This window comes from Sus scrofa, chromosome X, assembly GCF_054392235.1.
Source record: "Sus scrofa isolate SSC_HxYL_T2T_F1_AM1 chromosome X, Sscrofa_HxYL_maternal_Yorkshire_Landrace_v2.0, whole genome shotgun sequence".
Lineage (NCBI taxonomy): Eukaryota > Metazoa > Chordata > Mammalia > Artiodactyla > Suidae > Sus > Sus scrofa.
Window position 1 is genome coordinate 133136626 of NC_139401.1, and position 19934 is coordinate 133156559.

General features: G+C 43.4%; 1 long non-coding RNA gene across 1 annotated transcript; it reads left to right on the plus strand.

The window, feature by feature from the left end:
• The first annotated feature begins 1385 nt into the window (after positions 1–1385).
• Positions 1386–19842, plus strand: LOC146394825 (uncharacterized). The gene is made up of 2 exons (XR_014834861.1): positions 1386–5575; positions 5982–19842. It is a non-coding gene; the product is annotated as an uncharacterized LOC146394825 (long non-coding RNA).
• Positions 19843–19934: the final 92 nt, after the last annotated feature.

Genomic DNA, 19934 nt, shown 5'->3' on the forward strand with positions numbered 1-19934 from the left:
ATTAGCCTGAAGCCATAGAGAATTATGAGGTGAATCAGAGCTAAAATGTATAAAAGTACTTTTTTTTTTCCCTTTTAGATCATAGAAATGTTAGAAGAGAAAACGGCAGATGGGAGTGGCCCAGCTATGAGGTTCTGCCAGCTAATGACACTAGCTGTCTCATTTTCTTGTGTAGGGCTCCGTCTCAGAGCCACTGTGTGACCTTTTGGACAATCACTGAGCTCTTTCTTTCAGGTCCATGAAGTGCAGTTCAATTTAGCAAATATCTTCTGAGTATCTGCTCCATGACAGGTCCTGTGAGAGATACTGAGATGAGCCAAGCACAAATCTGGCTCTCCAGTTACTGTCTGCCTTGTAGGTTGCACCTGCAGTTGATCAAACTCTTACAAGGTAGGTCAGGTGCTTTGTGAGCTAAGAGCTAATATCACCCCCATTTTACAGATGTAGAAACTAAGGTTTTGAGGGGTTAAGTAGCTTGTGTCTGAGGTCACCCTCTTGGCGGCCCTTTAATGACCATGTCACACCAGGTGGTCAGAGGAGCTCTCTCTTGGTCTAGGCTTCATATGTGAGGCAGGATCTTAACCCAACAGGACTGAGGGTAGCATTTTGACAGGCAGAAGGAGAAATAGAAGGTAGATCTATTAACAGATCTGTCTTTCAGATGGGGAAGCTGGAGTTTAAAAAAAGTTACATAGCTTGCCCAAAGTTACAGTGTTGTCCAAGACTCCAACCTATATTGTTCTTACAGTGGAATAAAGGCTCCTTTCCCAGGCTAAGGCAGCCTCTGCCCTTGTGCTGTAAAGTCCGTCTCTTTCTTCTCCTTGGGGACCTGGCTTGTCATCAGTTATTCCCTATCATCTATGGAAGTAACCTCTTCTTCTGGCCCCAGCAATGCAATATAAATATGTCCCCAGATCTTCCTGTGTTAAACATCCCTCCTCCAGTCCCCTTCTCAGCTGCCTCTGAGCCGATGAACTCTCTTCTGTTTTCATAGCCATCCTTCTAGAAGGAGTTGTCTACACTCAATGTCTCTATGTCCTCGCCTCTCACCCCCCCCCCCACTCTAATCTGGCTTCTGGCCCCGACACTCCTTGTAAACTGCCCTTGTAAACTGCCCTTACCAGAGTTATCCTTGCCACTAAGCAATGTTCCCTTCCTCATCTTGCTTGACTTCTCTGCAACAGTCAGTGAACTTGGTTAACACCTTTTCTCCTGAGAATTTTCCCTTGGCTCATGAGACATGGTGTTCTTCTCTCTCTCTCTCTCTTTTTCCTATCTCTTTCTCTCTTTCCTTGTCTCTTTTGTAAGTTCACTCTCTTCCTACTTAGTCACTTGGTATTATTCTTTTGATATGTTTGCTGCTATTATTTTGTTGAGGACTTTTGTGTTTCTGCTCATGAGGATATTGCTCTGTAGTTTTCTTGTAATGTCTTTTTTTTTTAATCACAGTAACTCTAGCTTCATAAAGTTAATCAAGAAGTGTTTTTGGAGTTCCCATTGTGGCTCAGCAGAAACAAAACCGACTAGGAACCATGAGGTTGCAGGTTCGATCCCTGGCCTCGCTCAGTGCGTTAAGGATCCGGCATTGCTGTGAGCTGGGGTGTAGGTCAAAGATGCGGCTCGGATCCTGCGTTGCTGTGGCTCTGGTATAAGCTGGCAGTTTATAGCTCCAATTAGACCTCTAGCCTGGGAACCTCCATATGCCACGGGTGCGGCCCTAAAAAAGATAAGAGACAAAAAAAAAAAAAAGAAGTGTTTTTCCTCTTCTCTTTTCTGGAAGAGATTGTAGAATTCATGTTCATTCTTCCTTAAATGTTTGGTAAAATTTTCCAGTGAAACTATCTTGGCTGGCCTGGACATTTCTTTTTGGGAGAATTAAAATTATGAATTTAATTTATTTTACAGTTACCAGACTATTCAAATCATATATTTCACATTGAATGGATTGTGGTTTTGTGTGTTTTTCAGAGAATTGGTTCAACTTTTTTTTAAATTTCATCAAATGTATGTGTGTAAAGTTGTTCATAGTATGCCCTTAGCATTTTTTTTTTGTCTTTTTAGGGCCACACTCCCGGCATATGGAGGTTCCCAGGCTAGGGGTCCAATTGGAGCTGTAGCCGCCGACCTACACCACAGCTCACGGTAACCTGGATCCTTAACCCAGTGAGCGAGGCCAGGGATCAAACCCACAACCTCATGGTTCCTAGTTGGATTCGTTTCTGCTGCACCACAGTGGGAACTCCCAACCCTTAGCATTTTGATTTCTGTAGGGTCTGTTATGATACCCCCTGTTTCATTCCTGATATTGGCCATTTGTGTTTTGTGTTCATTTGTTGTTGTTGTTATTGTTAGTCTTGCTAGACGTTTGTTGATTTTACTGATTTTTTCAAACAACCAGTTTTATCCATTGATTTTTCCATTTTTTTTTCTGTTTTCAATTTCATCATTTTCTGCTCTTGTCTTTATTATTTCCTTGATTCTGCTTGTTTGGGGTTTATTTCACTCTTTCTTTGCTAGGTTCTTAAGGTGGGAGCCTGGATTATTTATTTGAGATTTTATTTTCTTTTTGTATGCATTTAGTGCTATAAATTTCCCTCTCAGCACTGCTTCAGCTATGTCCCACAAATTTTAGTATGCTGTATTTTCATTTTCACTCAGTTCATTTTTTTTCTATTTCCCTGATATGCCCTCTTTGATCCATGGATTATTTAGACGTATGTTTTTAGCTTCTGTGTATTCATAGATTTCTCCATTGTCTTTCTACTATTGAAACCTAGATTGCATTCTGGGCAGAGAATACACTATATATGATTTTAATTATTTTAAATTTGTCAAAGTTTGTTTTCTGGCCCAGGAGGGTAGTCTTTCTTATTATATGGTCCATGAGCCCTTGAAATCAGATGTTAGTCCTCTGACTTTGTTCTCTTTCTCTAAATTTTTTTCTCTTTCTCAAACATTTTAGAATATTTTTTTTTGGTCTTTTTAGGGCCACACCTGTGGCATATGGAGGTTCCCAGGCTAGGGGTCTAATCAGAGCTGTAGCTGCTGGCCTACGCCACAGCCACAGCAACACCAGATCCGAGCTGTGTTTGTGAACTACACCACGGCTCATAGCAATGCCAGATCCTTAGCCCACTGGTTGAGGCCAGGGATCAAACCTGCAACCTCATGGTTCCTAGTCAGATTCATTTCTGCTGCACCATGACAGGAAATTTTAGAATTTTTTTTATATATATATCTACTAAAAAGTTTTCTGGGATTTTTATTGTGATTGCTCTGAATCTACAGATCAATTTAGAAAGATTTGATTGTTAACAATATTGTTTTTCAGATCGCGGACATGGTATCAATCCATTCAGTTCCATGTTCTTTCATTTCTTTCTTTTTTCCAAGATGCATTCATTTGTCAATTTATCCATACTACAATTCATTCATTCAATGTCAATAAACATTGACAGACACTGTGACAGACACTGGGGATAGAGTGGTGAATAAAGCAGATGAGACGTTGGCCCTTAGGGGGAGATAGAGAGTAAACAATGACCGCGTGACCAGGAGGGACACAGGAAGCATCATCCAGTAGGGCACTTCAGGGGAAGGCAGTAGGGGGCACTGATGGCCTCCAGGAGGAAGAGCCATCCGGGCTGGGATCTGAAGGATAGGTAGGAGTTAGCCAGTGAAGGGGGGAAGGGTATGACAGGCAGAGAAATTAGGGGATGCCAAGGCTTTCTTCCAACATTCAGCGCCGTTATGGGCAATCTGGTTTCCTGAGACATCAGCCTTTGAGGTGTAGAGAACCCCCAGGGACCAGTTTTCAGAGAGGAATTCTAAAACTATACAGATGTGATGCTGCATGAAATGTTAGGAGAACACGAATTCAGTCTACTTTGGTTGTTTGATGGAATGGAATGTTAGGAGCAGAAAGGAGGGGTGTGAGTGTGTATATGTGTGTCCCCATCTTCCTTGGGGAAGGGCTGGATATTGATTTGGGGAAGGTCAATTGGGAAAGGCCTGTGAAATCTTGAATGCCAAGTTCACAATTTGGGCCTTAGCCTGAGGGTTGCATGATAGTGGTCTGAATTGTTAGATCTGTGTTTTAGAAAGAACAAGCTGGCTATGGTGTGAGAATGGATTGCACAACTGGCTTAACCCTTGTCTCTTTTAGAATGTAGGTTCTATGGGAGGAAGGACTGGATATGTTTTGCTTACCACCGAATCCTCAGCATGGTACCTAGCTCATGGCAGAGCCTCAGTAAATATTGGTTGAATAAATGAATGAATGGCCTTGCTGCAAGTGTCCAGACAAGAGATGGTACATGGCTGAACTCTGCAGGGACCAGTTTTATGTGATACTAAAAGGATCAGATCATAAAGGACCTGGTAGTCAAAACATACATGAACTACTTACAAGGTAAATATTTAATAAGTGGTAGCCATTATTAGCTTTTTATCAATGATGAAATCCAGGCTGTCTCCTAAGTTTCTGGCTTGGGGTTCTAGAAACATGGTGCTCAGCACTCACCAGCAGTCCACTGAGATAGAAAGAAGCTGATGGGAGTTAAGTTTGCAAGTGAAGACAATGAATTTAGTTGGCGACATTGACTTTTGAGGGACTGTCATGAGATTATTGGCAATGATGATCCAGGGGTCACTGTAGACAATCCTTAGGCGCTCTGTATTATTCTAGTAGCTTTACCATGAGGCAACCAAGGCCCAAACAACAGGAAAAATGTAAAAGCCACTGTCACCCTGAAGGCTTGGACATGATTTGGGCCTGGGGTGGTGTGGCTCTCAGGAGGGGCTCTTGATGGGGCACCTAGACCAGTTTCCTCCTGATATCTTGAGGGGCTCGAGAGGTTTTTTTTGGCTCAAGTTTGGAAAAGAGGGAATGTTGTGGAGTCTGACTGGTCAGTGTCATTGGGAAGAGGTCTATTGAGTAGGTTTCCCCAGGGTCCAGGGTCAGCAGACCCAAGGTCCTCTTCTAGCTCTTAGGACCTGAGAAAGAGGAGAACCATGACACCCAGTCCTCCTTTTACTCTTTGAACAGGTCCCTGGGTACCAAGCCAGGGCCCTCATGCACCAGCCCAGCTACCCACCTGCCTGTGTGGCTCCCCACCCACCTGGCCAATTGGCTGCCCAGGTTCTCAGGGTCCCTCAAATGCTTCGGTTCTGGTTGGCTTTGGCTGCGTGGGCCAGAGGAGCAGCCACACAAAGATTCTTCCTGTGGTAATTTACTTTCGAGTCTCCTGGTGAAAAGAATGCAGCAAGGACAATCTTGTCAACACAGCCACTTCCGCTCTTTCTAGTCCCTAGGCTTTAGGGACAACAGATGACATTTTAGGACTCACCCAGCTGCTTGAGTCCAGGACTGACAGCCCGTCCCCCTGGGGATTCTGCAAAGACCACTCTGGACAATGCCAGCATCCTCTCCATGGGAGAGTGTTGTTTTCTACCCACCAAGCACGTTTCTACCATTTGCCACTGAGCGGTCTATGATGGAGAGACCTGGCCCTTCTTGGCGCCATCAGGGCTGGCTGGGCTTGTGGGCAGCCTCCTGTGGTTCTGAGCACACAAGGTAAGTGCGTCATTTGCCACTGCGACTAAGCCAAATCCTCCTCTTAAATCAAGGGTTGGCCTCAGTTATTTTCTCCTCCATTCCTCTTCTTCCCGGAAGAGCCCTTGGTCTGGCTTCTATCCAAACAGTTAACAGGGGAAATTGGAAGTGGGACCGGTACTTCCCTGTCTAGCTGGTCACACACACTAGAGTTTGACAGTTACTATCTCATTAACACTGCATAACAACCCAGTGAAGGCCACATGGGGCCAGAATTGTCACCACTGTCACCCACTTTGTGGATGAAGAAGCTGAAGCCCAGAGAGGTGAGACAACCGGCCCAAAGCGAAATCGCCCTGCAGGGGCTGGGCTGAGTCCTGAACTTGTTTACTTCTCAAGTCAAGACTTCTTCCATCTCTTATACTAGCAGGTGCTTTGCCTGTAAGGGATCATGTAAAGCCAGCTGGCAGATGACATTCAGAAGAGTCATGTTGGAGAGGGGTGCCAGCCGAATTGGGCTTGATGTTTTGCTTTGCTGTGTTGCAACCTTGCTCAAGTGATGTGGGATCAGGCTGCTTTGATTTTCAGCCCTTCAAGAGTTGATCTTCTGCCAAATGTCTTTGCCTTCTACAGATCAGCTAATCCACAAGTATGCTCTCTAGTCATGGAAATTCAAATCAGAGTTCTTTGGTTTTTACTAAGAAGAACGGACTTTAAAAAAAAGGTCTAGAATCATAGAATCTCAGAATTGAAAGGTAATTTAGAGCGTGAATCCATTTTTTTTTCAACCAACAGTCTAAGACACTGAGGCTCAGAAGGGAATAGCAGTCAAGGTCACACAACATCTTCAGGGGCCATGACCTCTCTTCATATTTCAGGAGAGCTGCCATGGGGCACAGGGAACCGAGTTTCCCCGAGTCTGCAAGGCGCGGGGATGGGACCCACAGCAGATTGGGGCAGGCTCTGAGGAAGCTGTCCATCACTTTTTTACTCTGGGCTTCTCTGGATTAGGGAAAGGGGGGATTACCACTGAGGAATAAAAAAGGCTATAGGAGAGGATTGGATGACTGTTCAGAAAGCTCATGAAAGGCAGGCAAGACTGGGCTGGAAACCCAGACAAGTGACTTCACCAAAGTTTTTGCTTTTGAGCCCTGTCTTATCTCTAAGATGGATGTAATACCCATTCTTAGGAATATCAAATGAAGGAACAGCCTACGTATATGTACACGCATATATATACACACACATGTATGCGTGTTCCGTGAAAACATATTTATAGAGAAATAGGCAAATAAATAGGTGAGAGGTAGAGAGGTGATGGATGGATAGAGAAGCCATGGAGGGATATCCCATGAAATCAGGGCCCTCTTGTCATTGTCACCACCCTCCTCCGTTTTGCAAGTGGAACCAGCAAGCAAGCAGCACTGGCTTGCTAACTCTTAGGGCTGTTACAAGGATTGGATGAAGAAAACACCACTGATGCATTTGAGGATATTTGGAGTGTGCCTCCCAGAGTCTGGCACGCTGGAGACCTGCAGAAAAGTGTGGTGAACAAAACATCTGTGCGATGAAGTTTCAAAAAGCTATACATGCACCAGGCAGTCCTCTCCGTGGCCAGATATTTGAGTGGTGGTTTTTTTAATTGGTATTTGTGAAGAGTCCTATTTTTTTTTTATTTTTATTTTTTTTAGGGCCGCACCTGCAGCATATGGAAGTTTCCAGGCTAGAGGTCAAATCGGAGCTGCAGCTGCTGACCTACACCACAGCCATGGCACCACTAGATCCGAGCTGCATCTGTGACCTTCACCACAGCTCACAGCAACCCCAGCTCCTTTGACCCCCTGAGTGAGGCCAGGGCTCGAACCCACATCCTCATGGATAAGAGTCAGGTTCATTTCCATTGAGCCACAATGGGAACTCCAGGTCCTATAATCTTAGTAACCATAGCTCTCTAGGGTCACATTTAAGGTCCCCAGATGAGATGGGAATAAAGCTAAGAGGAAACATCATTCAAATCAAAGCTTCTGTGGTGGTAACTAGTTGAACTCGGCTGACAATTAAATATGGATACAGATGTGGTTGGTTTTCATTTTTCTCCTGTTCCTTGGCGACTCATCGGACTGAAGCTAGGAGCACAGATGGCGGTGGAGCTAACTGGAATCTTCCCAGGCTCTGTGCCCTGAGGTTGGGAGATGAGCACAGTGACAACATGATGGTGGAACAGCTAGGGAATTCCACCCTCTCAGGTGGGGGGGAAGGAGATGGGCCAAGGCTTTCAGCGCTGCAGCCAAAACAGCCTGAGTCTTCCGCGGGGCCACCTGCCTGTGGAGGAATCAACCAGGTCCAGAGCTTCAGGGCAGAGGAGCTGAGCTGTGTTGTGTCACTTTTGAAGTGAGCGCCCCCTCTGCGCCATAAGGAACCTAGTCCAAGGCCTGGCACCAAGCAGGCACTTAGCAAACATTTGGTGAATGAGTCCAAGTGGAGACTCATGGGTTATTGAGGACCTCGAAGAGCTTTTGTTTATATGGGTTATATCGATTCATATTGAACATAATAGAAATTAAAGCTGGGAAAATGTAAATTTTTCTCTGTTCATTTAGAAATAACATTTTAGTGGGAAAAAAAATGTTTTCCAGAACCAAAAAAAAAAAAAAAAAAATTTAGAAGAGTGGCATTGAAAACTCCCCTGTACACTCACAAGAAAAAAATCCAAATAATGCTTTAATACTATGATGAAAATATTCTTGATCGAGTAGATCCCCCTAAAGGCTTTTAGGAACACCCAGCAGTCTGGGGAACCGCTGCTCTATGGCAATGTATACAATCAGAAGCAGTGTTTGGGAGTTCCAGTTTCACACATCTGAGTCAAAATTTGGTATTACCAGACTTTTGTTTTAATTAAAAAAAAAAAAAATTGGTCTCGCCCATGGCATGTGGAAGTTCCTGGGCCAGGGACTGAATCCATGCCAGAGCAGCCACCTAAGCCACTGCAGTAGCAATGCCAGATCCTTAACCCACTGTGCCGCAAGGGAACTCCTGCCAGACTTTTAAAATTTTTACCAATCATGAGGTCTATGTTTGTTTTATTTTATTATGTTTTGTCTTTTGTCTTTTTAGGGCGGCACCTGTGGCATAGGGAGGTTCCCAGGCTAGGGGTCGAATTGGAGCTGTAGCTGCCAGCCTACACCACAGCTACAGCAACACCGGATCCTTCACCCACTGAGTGAGGCCAGGGATTGAACCTGTGTCCTCATGGATGCTAGTCAGGTTCATTTCCACTGAGCCATGGTGGGAGCTCCTTCATATTTACTTCTTTAATCTGCCTGAAGATGGACAGATTTTTGTTATGATGTTAGGTAAAGATACACATTTTTATCTTCGTCTTGTACATGAAGATAGCCAGTTGTCCTAGGATTACATAGTAAATCATCATTTTCCCCTCTTATTTCCATAGATGTGCTGAGCTGTTTCCAGATTCACTATTTTGTTCCATTAGTCTGACTTCCCTCACTTCATTTTTTGCCAAAATATTTTTTATTCATTTTTTTTTTCTTTTTCTATTGCACCTGCAGCCTACGGAAGCTCCTGAGCCAGGGACCGAATCTGAGCAGTAGCTGTGACCTACACCACAGCTGTAGCAACAGTGGATCCTTAACCCATTGTGCCCAGCTGGGGATTGAACCCACACCGCCACGGAGACAATACCGGGCTCTTAACAGACTCTTAAGCCACTGTGCCATAGCTCGAACTCCAAAATATTTTATTCTTAATCCTTTACTCTTAAACTTTTTAAAGATGAGATACATAATAGAGTTGCCCCTTGAACAACTGCCCCTCCACACAGTCTAAAATCCAAGTATAACTTATATCAGCCCTCTGTAGCTGCGATACCTCTGTATCCATGATTCCACAGCCACAGATTCAACCAATCACAGATCATGTAGTGCCGTTCTATTTACTTTGGAAAAAATAGCTGCTTCTAAGTGGACCCACACAGTTCCAGCCCTTCTTCAAGGGTCAACTGCACATGCAAAGGAATATATAAATCGTTCGTGTAGAATTTAAACTCATGCAATGAACACCTAACCCGCACCTTGGAAGCCCCTGTTAAAACTCTACCCAATCACTAGGAGTTCCTGATGTGGCTCAGCAGTAACAAACCTGACTAGTGTCTGTGAGGACATGGGTTCGATCCCTGGCCTCGCTCAGTGGGTTGGGGATCTGATGTTGCTGTGAGCCGTGTGGTGTAGGCCGCAGACTCGGCTCGGATCCCACGTGGCTGTGGCTGTGGCGTAGGCAGGCAGCTGAAGCTCCTATTTGACCCCTAGCCTGGGAACTTCCATATCCGAGAAAAAAAATCCTCTACCCGATGACATCATTCTTTATCCCCCGAAGACTACAAGTAAACTCTGTCCTTCATATTGGGTTAATCATTCAGCTGTTTTTTGTTAGTTTTTCTGTTCGTCTGCCTCTACCACATATTGTTTAGAGCTGCCTGTTCCTTGTATAAATGGAATCATATCATGTATTTTCTCTCTTTTCTCTTGTGGCTTGCTTCTTTTCCTCATTACGTTCTTGAGATTCAGCTTTGTGAGAGGCATGGAACTATACTTTATTCCTTTTCACTGCTGCATAGTATCCCATTGTGTGACTGTCTCACAATGTAGTCTACTATTAGTAGCCCCTTGAGTAATTGCTTCAGGTTTATGCACAATGACTAGTCTTGTCTACCCCTCCACATGCACCTATGGAAGTATTTCTCCAAACCAAGGAATGTCATCGCTGGGTCGTAGGGTAAGGGCATGCTAATTGGAGCAGGTCATGCCACACTTCCCCAGAGTAGTTGTTATATTACCGCCAGCAGTAGATACAAGTTCCTGTTCCCCCACATCTTGTCCACAAATACTTTGCCAATCTGGTAGGTATGAAATATATCAATTTAGTTTTCTTTTACATTTTCCTGATTTAAATGATCTTAAGCAAATGTTTATATGTTTATGGACCCCAGGCAGTTAATTGCCTTCAAAATATGTCATTTGTTCAGTTTTTCTAGTATGTTATAATTTTCTTATTGATTTTAGGAGTTCTTTATAACCTCTAGATATTAATTCTTTATCAGCTTCATATCCTTAAATATGTTTTTCCTGCATGTGGCTTGTCTTTGCTGCTTTCCCTAGTGATCTTTTTAATGAAGAGACGTTTTTCATTTTAATGTAGTTGACTTGATCATTTTCCTTAGTGGGTTGTGCTTGCCTCTCTAATCCGAGATCGTAAAATTGTACCCTTGCATGGCCCTCTGAATATTTTAGTTTTGCATTTTACATTTAAGTCTTCAATAGAATTCTAAGTGATTTTCATACGGTGTGAAGTTGGGATTTCTTTTCTTCTCCTTTCTTTTTTTATATAGTTGAACTTCCCTCCTTAATGATTTGCAGTTCCTTCTCTGTCATCAGTTAAGGTACTGTATATGCATGCATTTATTTCTGGACTCTGCGTTTGGGCCTTTTTTTTTTGACATAAACTTTAGAATTAGCTTTTTGAATTACACACATACACACACACAAACCTTGGGAATTATATTGGTATTGCATTTAATATACAGATCCATTTGGGGGATAATTGATATTTTTAAGATATTGAATCTTCCAATTAAGATCATGATATGTTTCTCCATTTATTTATGTATTTTAAAAGAACTTTCAATAAAGTTTTACCATTTTCTCCATAAAGGGCTTTTACATAATTTGTTAGATTTATTGCTAAGAGTTTTATTATTTTTGATACTATAAAGTATATTTTTTAACTTCATAGACTTTATTTTTTAGAGAAATTTGGGATTATAGAAAAATTGAGTGGGGAGTTCCCATGGTGGCTCAGTGGTTAACGAATCCAACTAGGACCCATGAGACTGCAGGTTGGATCCCTGGCCTCGCTCAGTGGGCTAAGGATCCGGTGTTGTCTTGAGCTGCGGTGTAGGTCGCAGACGCGGCTCGGATCTGGTGTTGCTGTGGCTCTGGCGTAGGCTGGCAGCTACAGCTTTGATTCAACCCCTAGCCTGGGAACCTCCAGATGCCACGGGTGTGGCCCTCAAAAGACAACAACAACAACAACAACAAAAACAAAAAAAAAAAAGAAAGAAAAGAAAAATCGGAAAGTACAAAGAGTTTCCATATTTGCCCTATAACCACCCCCCCGGCCCAGTAGTTTCCCCTGTTATTAGCATCGCGCATTAGTATATGGTACAGTTTACATTCGGGTTCACCCTTTGTGTTGTATGTTTTATGAGTTTTGACAAATGCATAATGACTTGTATTCACCATCACAGTATCATACAGAACCGTTTCACTGCCCTAACCCTCCCCCCCCACCCCCTGTGCCCCACCGATGAAGTCCGTCCTCCCTCTCTCATGAAGCTCTGGCAACCACAAATCCTTTTCCTGTCTCCATGGTTTCGCATTTTCTAGTATGTGGGTCTTTTCAGAGTGACTTCTTTCACCTCACGATATACAGTGAGGTTTCCTTCCTGTCTTCTTATAGCTTGATAGCTCATTTCCTTTTAGCACTGAATTCTATTCCATTGCACCACTGTTTGAATGTGCCACTCTTCGTTTATCCATTCATTACCTGAAGGACATCTGGGTTGCTGCCATGTTTCGGCAGTTATGCCTAAGGCTACTGTAAACATCCATGGAAGTTCCCAGACTAGGGCTCCAATTGGAGATGCTGTAGATGCTGGCTCTACACCACAGCCACAGCCACGCCAGACCTACAGCACAGCTCATGGCCACACCAGATCCTTGACCCACCGAGCGAGGCCAGGGATCGAACCTGCGTTCTCATGGATGCTCGTCAGATTTGTTTCTGCTGAGCCATGATGGGAACTCCTGGATATAAGTTTTTAACTCCTTTAGGAAAATACCAGGGAGGGCAACTGCTGAACTGTATGGTAAGAGCATGTGTAGTTTTGTGAGAACCCACCACACTGTCTTCCAAAGTGGCGGTGCCATTTTGCATGCCCACCAGCAGTGAATGAGTTCGTGTTGCTTCACATCCTTGCCAGCATTTGGTGATGTTGGTGTTTTGGACTTTGGCCAGTCTAATGTTTGCGTAGCAATATCTCGTTGTTGTTTTAATTTGCAATTCCCTAATGACGTATGATGTGAAGCATCTTTTCATACACTTATTTGGCATCTGTTTATCTTTAGTGAGGGTGTCTGTGAAGCTCCTTGGCCCATTTTTTAATTGTGTCATTTGTTTTCTTACTGCTGAGTTTTAAGAGTTTTTGGTATATTTTGGATAACAGTTCTTTACCAGATATGGCATTTGCAAAGATTTTCTCCCAGTCTGTGGCTTCTCTTGTCAGCTATGGGTTGATTTTTGTTGAGTGTCTTTATCATGAAAGGGTATTGGATTTCGTCAAATGTTTTTCTACATCTATAGAGATTATCTTGTGATTTTGGTTTTTATTCTGTTGTTATGACTTATTATATTAATTGATTTTCAGATGTCAAACCAACTTTGTACTCCTGGGATAAATCCCACTTGATCATTGTGTTCATATGGGCATGTTGCTGGATTCAGTCTGTCTGTATTTTGCTGCTTACGCTGGATATTTTTGCATTCTTCTAACTTTTTTACTGGTGTGCAATTAGGTTACTTAGAATAGTTTGATCTTTCCTTGTTTTTCCTTAAAACTTTAGGAGGAGGGGTTCCCAGTTGGACTAGTGGGTTGAAGATCCAGCATTGTCACTGCTGTGGCTCCAGTTGCTGCTGTGGTGCAGCCTCAATCCCTGGCCTGGGACCTTCTGCATGCCAAGGGTGCTGGGAAAAAAAAAAAACAAAATTTTAGGAGGGAGCAGAGCAACATTTGTTCTATAGTTACATATTTCCTACCACGAGGCAAGAACTTTCCGAACACCGTGTACTGTGCTCTGTGAATCATGAGGTTTCCAGTGTACCTGGTGGGAACCGGCTGTATTCCCAGGACCATGAGAACTCCAAGCATAGATTCCCTGAATTGGGGGGAAAATTCTCTCTCCAGCTTTGACTAGTTTTCTCATGGACAGGTGCTGATAAGAATTCTGCTGAATACCTGAGAGGGATCCTCCGTGACTCTCCATAATTTTCTCCCTGTGCAGGTCTTTCTGCTTTGGTACTCTGTCCTAGCTAACGCTAGCTGCCTTGGTCTCCTCCGACTCTCAGCATCCTTCCTTATTTTCAGGGAAATCCAAAACAGCTGTGGTATAATGGAAAGTGAACTGGGCGGTTTAACAAGAGGATTGCTTTAGATGACTCTTTGGTGCTGTAATGCCTAACAACATACTCGTGTCCCATGCTATGCTCGTGTTCATCTTCTCCTTTATTCCTCCTCTGTTGGTAGTCAGGGTAAGAATCAGTATCTGTTTTACAGGTGAGGAAACTGAGTCTCAAAGATATGGTATCATAGGGCTAATAAATAGGGATATTTGGAAGCAAATTCACACGTTGTCTCCCTAAATCCAGTGCTACTTCCACTTGATATACCAAATTCCATGACCCTAGATTTTCATTTGTTCACTCAACCAATACTGATTGACCGTGTGTTCATTGAGCTTTTGGGTCAGCAGACAGGTTGAAGACCATTCTAGTATTTTCCAGAAAGCAGCACCAACCACATGAGTCAATTTTTTCCTTGAAAACAAGACTTTTATATTCACTGGCTGATGGTCAGGAGGGTTCATTCAGGGTAGTGAAAAGCCCCCCATCTTTCCTAGGATGTCAGATGGATTAGCCCAACCCCAATGGTTATTTGGTTATTTTTGAGCTCTGGGCTTACTGGCTCAGTGTGGTATTCCCCTTGTCCCCTTGGGGGCGCCATACGCACTGACCAGTTTTCTTCTCTTACAATTACTACTTGGAACACATTTGATGTTGCAGGGCAGAGAAGTCACTGGTACTAAAGAGAGCTACTTGTAGCATGGACTCTGGACCTTAATGCAGATCAGCCAAATGTATCTGAGCCTGGTTCCTCTTTGCATGACACTCAGGCTGCTGCAGCCCATGAGGACCTTTCTAAAGACCAGCTTGGAGTTGAGTGTCAGGAAATGGCACGCAGAGGATCATTCTTGCGGGAGTTCTTTTCAGTCGTTCAGCAAATATTTGTCGAATGCCTCATTTTGTTCCAAGCAGCGTGCTAGGTAACTGAAATACATCAGTAAATAAAGCAAGGCTTTTTCCCTCATGGAACTTAAACGCATTAGCAGGCATAGACAGATAGTAGACATCATCCATGTATGAACTTGACGATAGAACATCGGAATGCGACAAATGTTTATGAAATTGACAAAGTAGAACAGGGTAAGGTGGGTGGAGCATACAGGGTATGTGTGTGGGGCATGGGGGGGGGGTTGGGATAGGATGCTATATTATAAGATGATCTGAAGAGGCCTCATTGAGAAAGTGATATGTAAGCAAAGAGTTGAAGGCGAGGAAGTTGATCTTATGAAAGTCCAGGGAAAGAGCATTCTAGAAAAAGGAAACCATCAATGCAAATGCCCTGAGGCAGAAGGAATCATATGTGAGGAACAGCAAGGAGACCAGTGTGTCTAAAACAGAGAAAGCAAGGTAAGTGGCAGAAAAAGATCAGAGAGGTAACAAGAAAAAGAACCCAATAGTACAGGGCCTTATGGGACATTCTTAAGGACTTGGAGTTTTCCTCTGAGTGAAATGGGGAACAAAGGAGTGACGTGATCTGACTTAATGATTTAGAAGCCAAATCCATGATCTAGATAAGAGATAGGGGTGGACTGAACCAGCATGGGAGAAGTGGAGGTGGTAAAATGTGGTAGGATTCTGGATATCTTCTGAAGGTAGAGCCACCAGAATTTGCTGACAGACTGTTGTGACATATGAGAGAAGTGACAAGTTTGATGCACCTGTTTTCGGTGTGGACACCTGGAAGGATAGGTCATTGAATGAGAATGGGAAGGTTATGGGTGGGCAAGTTGGAAAAAAGATCAGTAATTTAATTTTTGACATGTTGAGTTTGAGACATCTTGTGTTCACACAAAGCCCTCTTTGTGAGTGTATCTAAAGGTTTTAGTCATAACTTTCAAAACTGCGACAACTCAAATGACCTTCAACAGATGAAAGGAGAAACACTGTGCTACATCCATACAGTGGAATACTATACAGCAATAAAAAGGAATGCATTATGGATGCACATAACCACACTGATGAATCTCAAATGCATTAAGCTAAGTGAAAGAAGCCAGACAAGTGGCTGCATAATGTCTAATTCCATTCATATAATATTCTGCAAGAAGCAGAACTAAAGGGACAGAAAAGAGATCAATAGTTGTCAAGTAATGGAAAGGTCAGAAAGGGTTGACCACTCAGGGGCCCAAGAGAACTTTTGTGGTTATTGGAAATGTTTTATATCTTGATCGTAGTGATAGCTACACTAACTCCACATTTGTGAAATCTCATAAAACTATACACTAAAAAGGGTGAATTTTATTGTATGTGAATTATTCTTTAATAAATCTAAGTTAAGGTATTATATAGCCCATTCCTCAGATTTCTGGGGAAGAGCACACATTAGCCAAATGAAAATAAATGAATCAATGAACATCAATGAGACAGCATTTGCAGCAGAGAAGGGCAATTGCCTTTTGTGCATCAAATTTCCACACCTTGGTCTTTCAGAAAGTAGTAAAGACCCTTTATTTTGACTCCAAGTGCTCGTACCTGAAAATGGTGGCCCATCTTAGTTTCTGATGATCTTATCAAGGAAAGAGTACATGGATTAAAGCATTTACACAAAGCATTCGGCAGGACAGGTACAACGACTCTTTCTTGGGTCTGTTCCTTCCTGCTATGGGGATTGTAGCTGTGTTTCATGTGCTTCAGAGGGCAGCTTCGAGCTGCGTCCCAATGGGAAATAGAAAATGGAAATTTCTGGAAGGGATCTTTTAAGATTTGCCAATTGTACAAACGGACTTTTCTTGATTTTTCTGGCTTACTCCAGTTTGCATCTGTGGTTTTTGTTTAGAGAGCAACTGTAGAGAGTTATAGCTCCCAGCCTCAGACTTAGAGAGTCTATCTTTGCACGTTCTGAAATTCAGTCAATGTTATTTCAGAGGCTTGCAGCTTGAGGATTCCCTCAGAGCCCTTATGGGGCCCATCAGAAGGGAACAGCCTGCCTTGGCCTCCGCTCTCCTGCTCTGTCTGGATTTTGCAAAGTTCCACGCAAACACGAGAATTATGGCACCTTGTCAGGCATAGAGGAAGGCTCTGCATCTGTCCCAAGTCCTTGGAGCTCCCGGCCCTCATTATTAGCTTTGATAGAAACTTCCAGTGGGGCCTGGCTAGACAATAGTCCATAAGCCATTGCCATTAGATGGATTACAGTCACAAAAATAAGCCTTGGACTGCGAGCTGCCTGTAGCTTATCTTAATGCCACAAGAGCATTGAAATGACTGCCTCTAATTAGCCAGCCATATGGCTTTGCTGCATTCATGAGCCCTACTGAACACAGTCAATCAAAGTTTATGGGCTTATTTCCATTCAGTCCCTCGTCTCCTCTGCCCTTTCCCACCTCAGTACCATTGCTCTTGCTGTTCCCTCCACCTACAATACTCCCTTGCTCCCAGCCCTCCCAGGTACGCCTGTTGAAATTCTCCCATTCTTCAAAGCCTAGTTCCCATCCCCTCTCCTCTTGGGAGGCCTTCCTGAGACTCTGCCCTGGAGCACTTCCTGCCTCCCTCCCTTGGCCCTCCTGAGTGATGTAGGTCCTGGTCTTACTGCTGGTTCTAGACCACAAGGGATGGGAGGGTAAAGACAGGGCTTGGTTTTCCCTGCACCTGTTCACCCCCCTACTCTCCATCTCATCTCCGAGTCTCTCCCAGAGCCCTGATGTCCAAAGCCGGAAGTCAGGATGAGCAAATGACTGAAATTCTGCTCTCCGCTTTAGCCCATGGGAAATCAGCCAAGTTTTGAGTGTATGCTGCTAGCATCCCAATATCTAACATTGTCTGTAAGTGTTTAAAATTTCAATACACAAAGCTCAGCTACAATGAAGACTCCAGAACTCAATAGATTTCTCCTACCTCCACACAGAAATTAGAAGGAAAAAAAAAAAAAACATTTCAGCAAACAAAACTGAATGTCTGCTTGAATTTAAGAAACCTGCGGATTCTGATGGTTTAAAGAAAACTTCATAGCAGAAGCGAACTGAGCAGTATTTAATTAAGAGTCGTCTGATTCCAGGTGAGACACACAATTCCCAGTGTCAACGGCAGCAAACGGCTGCATTGTCAATTAGAGAAAGGGACACAAATATGGAAGTTGAATTCAAACCTTATCTGATTTGAAACCTGAATTATTTACTGTTGAGATTTATGTGAAATTAAATCTCTCTGCTTAAACATTAAATCAATCTTAACAGGAGGAGATGGTGCAAATAACAGCATTCCCTCAAATGGTCTTTTTAATACTTTCATTAAGAAGGAAATCAGGCTGAGCTTTTTATTGCAGACATTGATGGCTCTATAAATTTTGATGAGCCATGTGCTACAATTCACGCACCTTAGTAAGAAGAGGTGTACCTTGCTGACTTTCGGATGTGGCAGGGCTTACAAAGCACTGGCTTAGCACCCAGGAGCCCTGGGTCCCAGCCTTGTCTGTGCTACCGACTTGGGCAAGTCCCTTCTCCTCGTTGGGCCTTGGTTTCCATGTCTACAGATAATCAATTTATACTTTTTTTTTTTTCCGGCCGTGCCCACAGCATGTAGAACTTCCCAGGCCAGCAATGAAACCCACGTCACTGCGGTAACCAGAGCCACTACAGTGGCAACACCGGATCGTTAACCCACTATGCCACAAGGGAACTCTGATTGAATGATACTTCTTTTATTTTCTGTCAATGAACCTTAGGCAATGAGGCAAAGAGAGTTCAGTTGCAATTCTCCTACTGTTTTATGCTCTGGCTCATTATTTAGTTCATTTGTAACCACACCCTATAGTTTTTAAGAATGATAAAAACTTAGGAGTTCCTGTTGAGGCGCAGTGGAAAAGAATCTGACTAGTATCCATGAGGTTGCGGGTTCGATTCCTGGCCTTGCTCAGTGGGTGAAGGATCCGACGTTGCCGTGAGCTGTGGTGTAGGTCACAGATGTGGCTCAGATCCTGTGTTGCTGTAGCTGTGGTGTAAGCCAGCAGCTACAGTTCCGATTCAACCCCTAGCCTGGGAACCTCCATATGCCGTGGGCACAGGCCTAAAAAAAGCCCCTCCCCCCCCCAAAAAAAAAGCATGATAACAACTTAAAAGACTGACATGGTGTCAATCTTTTTTAAATGTCATATCTGGTATCTCATCTCTCTGGATGCATTAACCTTCTCATCACTGTAATGAGTGTTAAAGTCAATCAAGAAAATGTCAAACGTGTGTCAACTTCCTTGCATTTGTTACTGTGGAGAAACATCGCTGAAGTGTTATATTAAAGCAACTTCCCTTAGTTTCACTTCTTCCTTCTTCATTTGTGGCCGTGAGGGGTTGAGAAGGTGCAGGCATCAAAGCCTACTGTGAAACGGGGTTTCTAGGCCTCCGCATCTGGCCGTTGCACCAACGAGTGTGCACCGCCCCAGCCACGGATGCCTACAGAGATGCCTCTGTGGGCCTTGACATAGCACAGGACATTCTCATGTATTGGGACCCAGCCTAAAGTGGCCTGCTCACTGGGACTAGGAACAAGATCCTGATTGGGGCCCATGGAAGAGTCGTTCAGCTGTCAGAGGAAATGACCCATCTTTATCCAGATGTTGGGGCTTCACGCACTGGGCCTTGTTAAAATGGGGTTTATTTAACTGGGGGGACCCATTTTGTGGCTCTTCATTGATTGCCTATCCAGGGGCAGTTTCCTTCTGAGAGATTAAGAGTGTTGAGCGAGCCGATGTCCAAGGTCCCACCCCGTTCAGCTGGGAAGCTTGGTATATACGGAAATAGAAATCACATGTCTGGTGAGTTACCTCTGGTCATTTGCACGAGCATATCTACAGGCATCTGTGACTTCAAGAAGGGCGGTGGAGGAGAAATGATTTAAAAAAAAAAAAAAAAACCAACCTGGTCACTGCTCTGCAAAGTAGTCAGGTTTACGCTTGATAACATTAGAAATTTTGACTGCAAGAGTGACCAATGAAATGTTCTTATTTCCTGGAATTCTATGGACACTGGTGATGATGAATATTTTCCTTGGAGTTAATTTTTGCAGTTTGAACTTTGAGCTGGGCTTCCTTCTAATATCCTTTTTTTTTTTTTTTAAAAAAATCAATGCTCTTCTTTGAAGAACTGCTAATAAAATTATTAGAGAAAATGAAGGAATGTTTTCCACCTTCTCCACT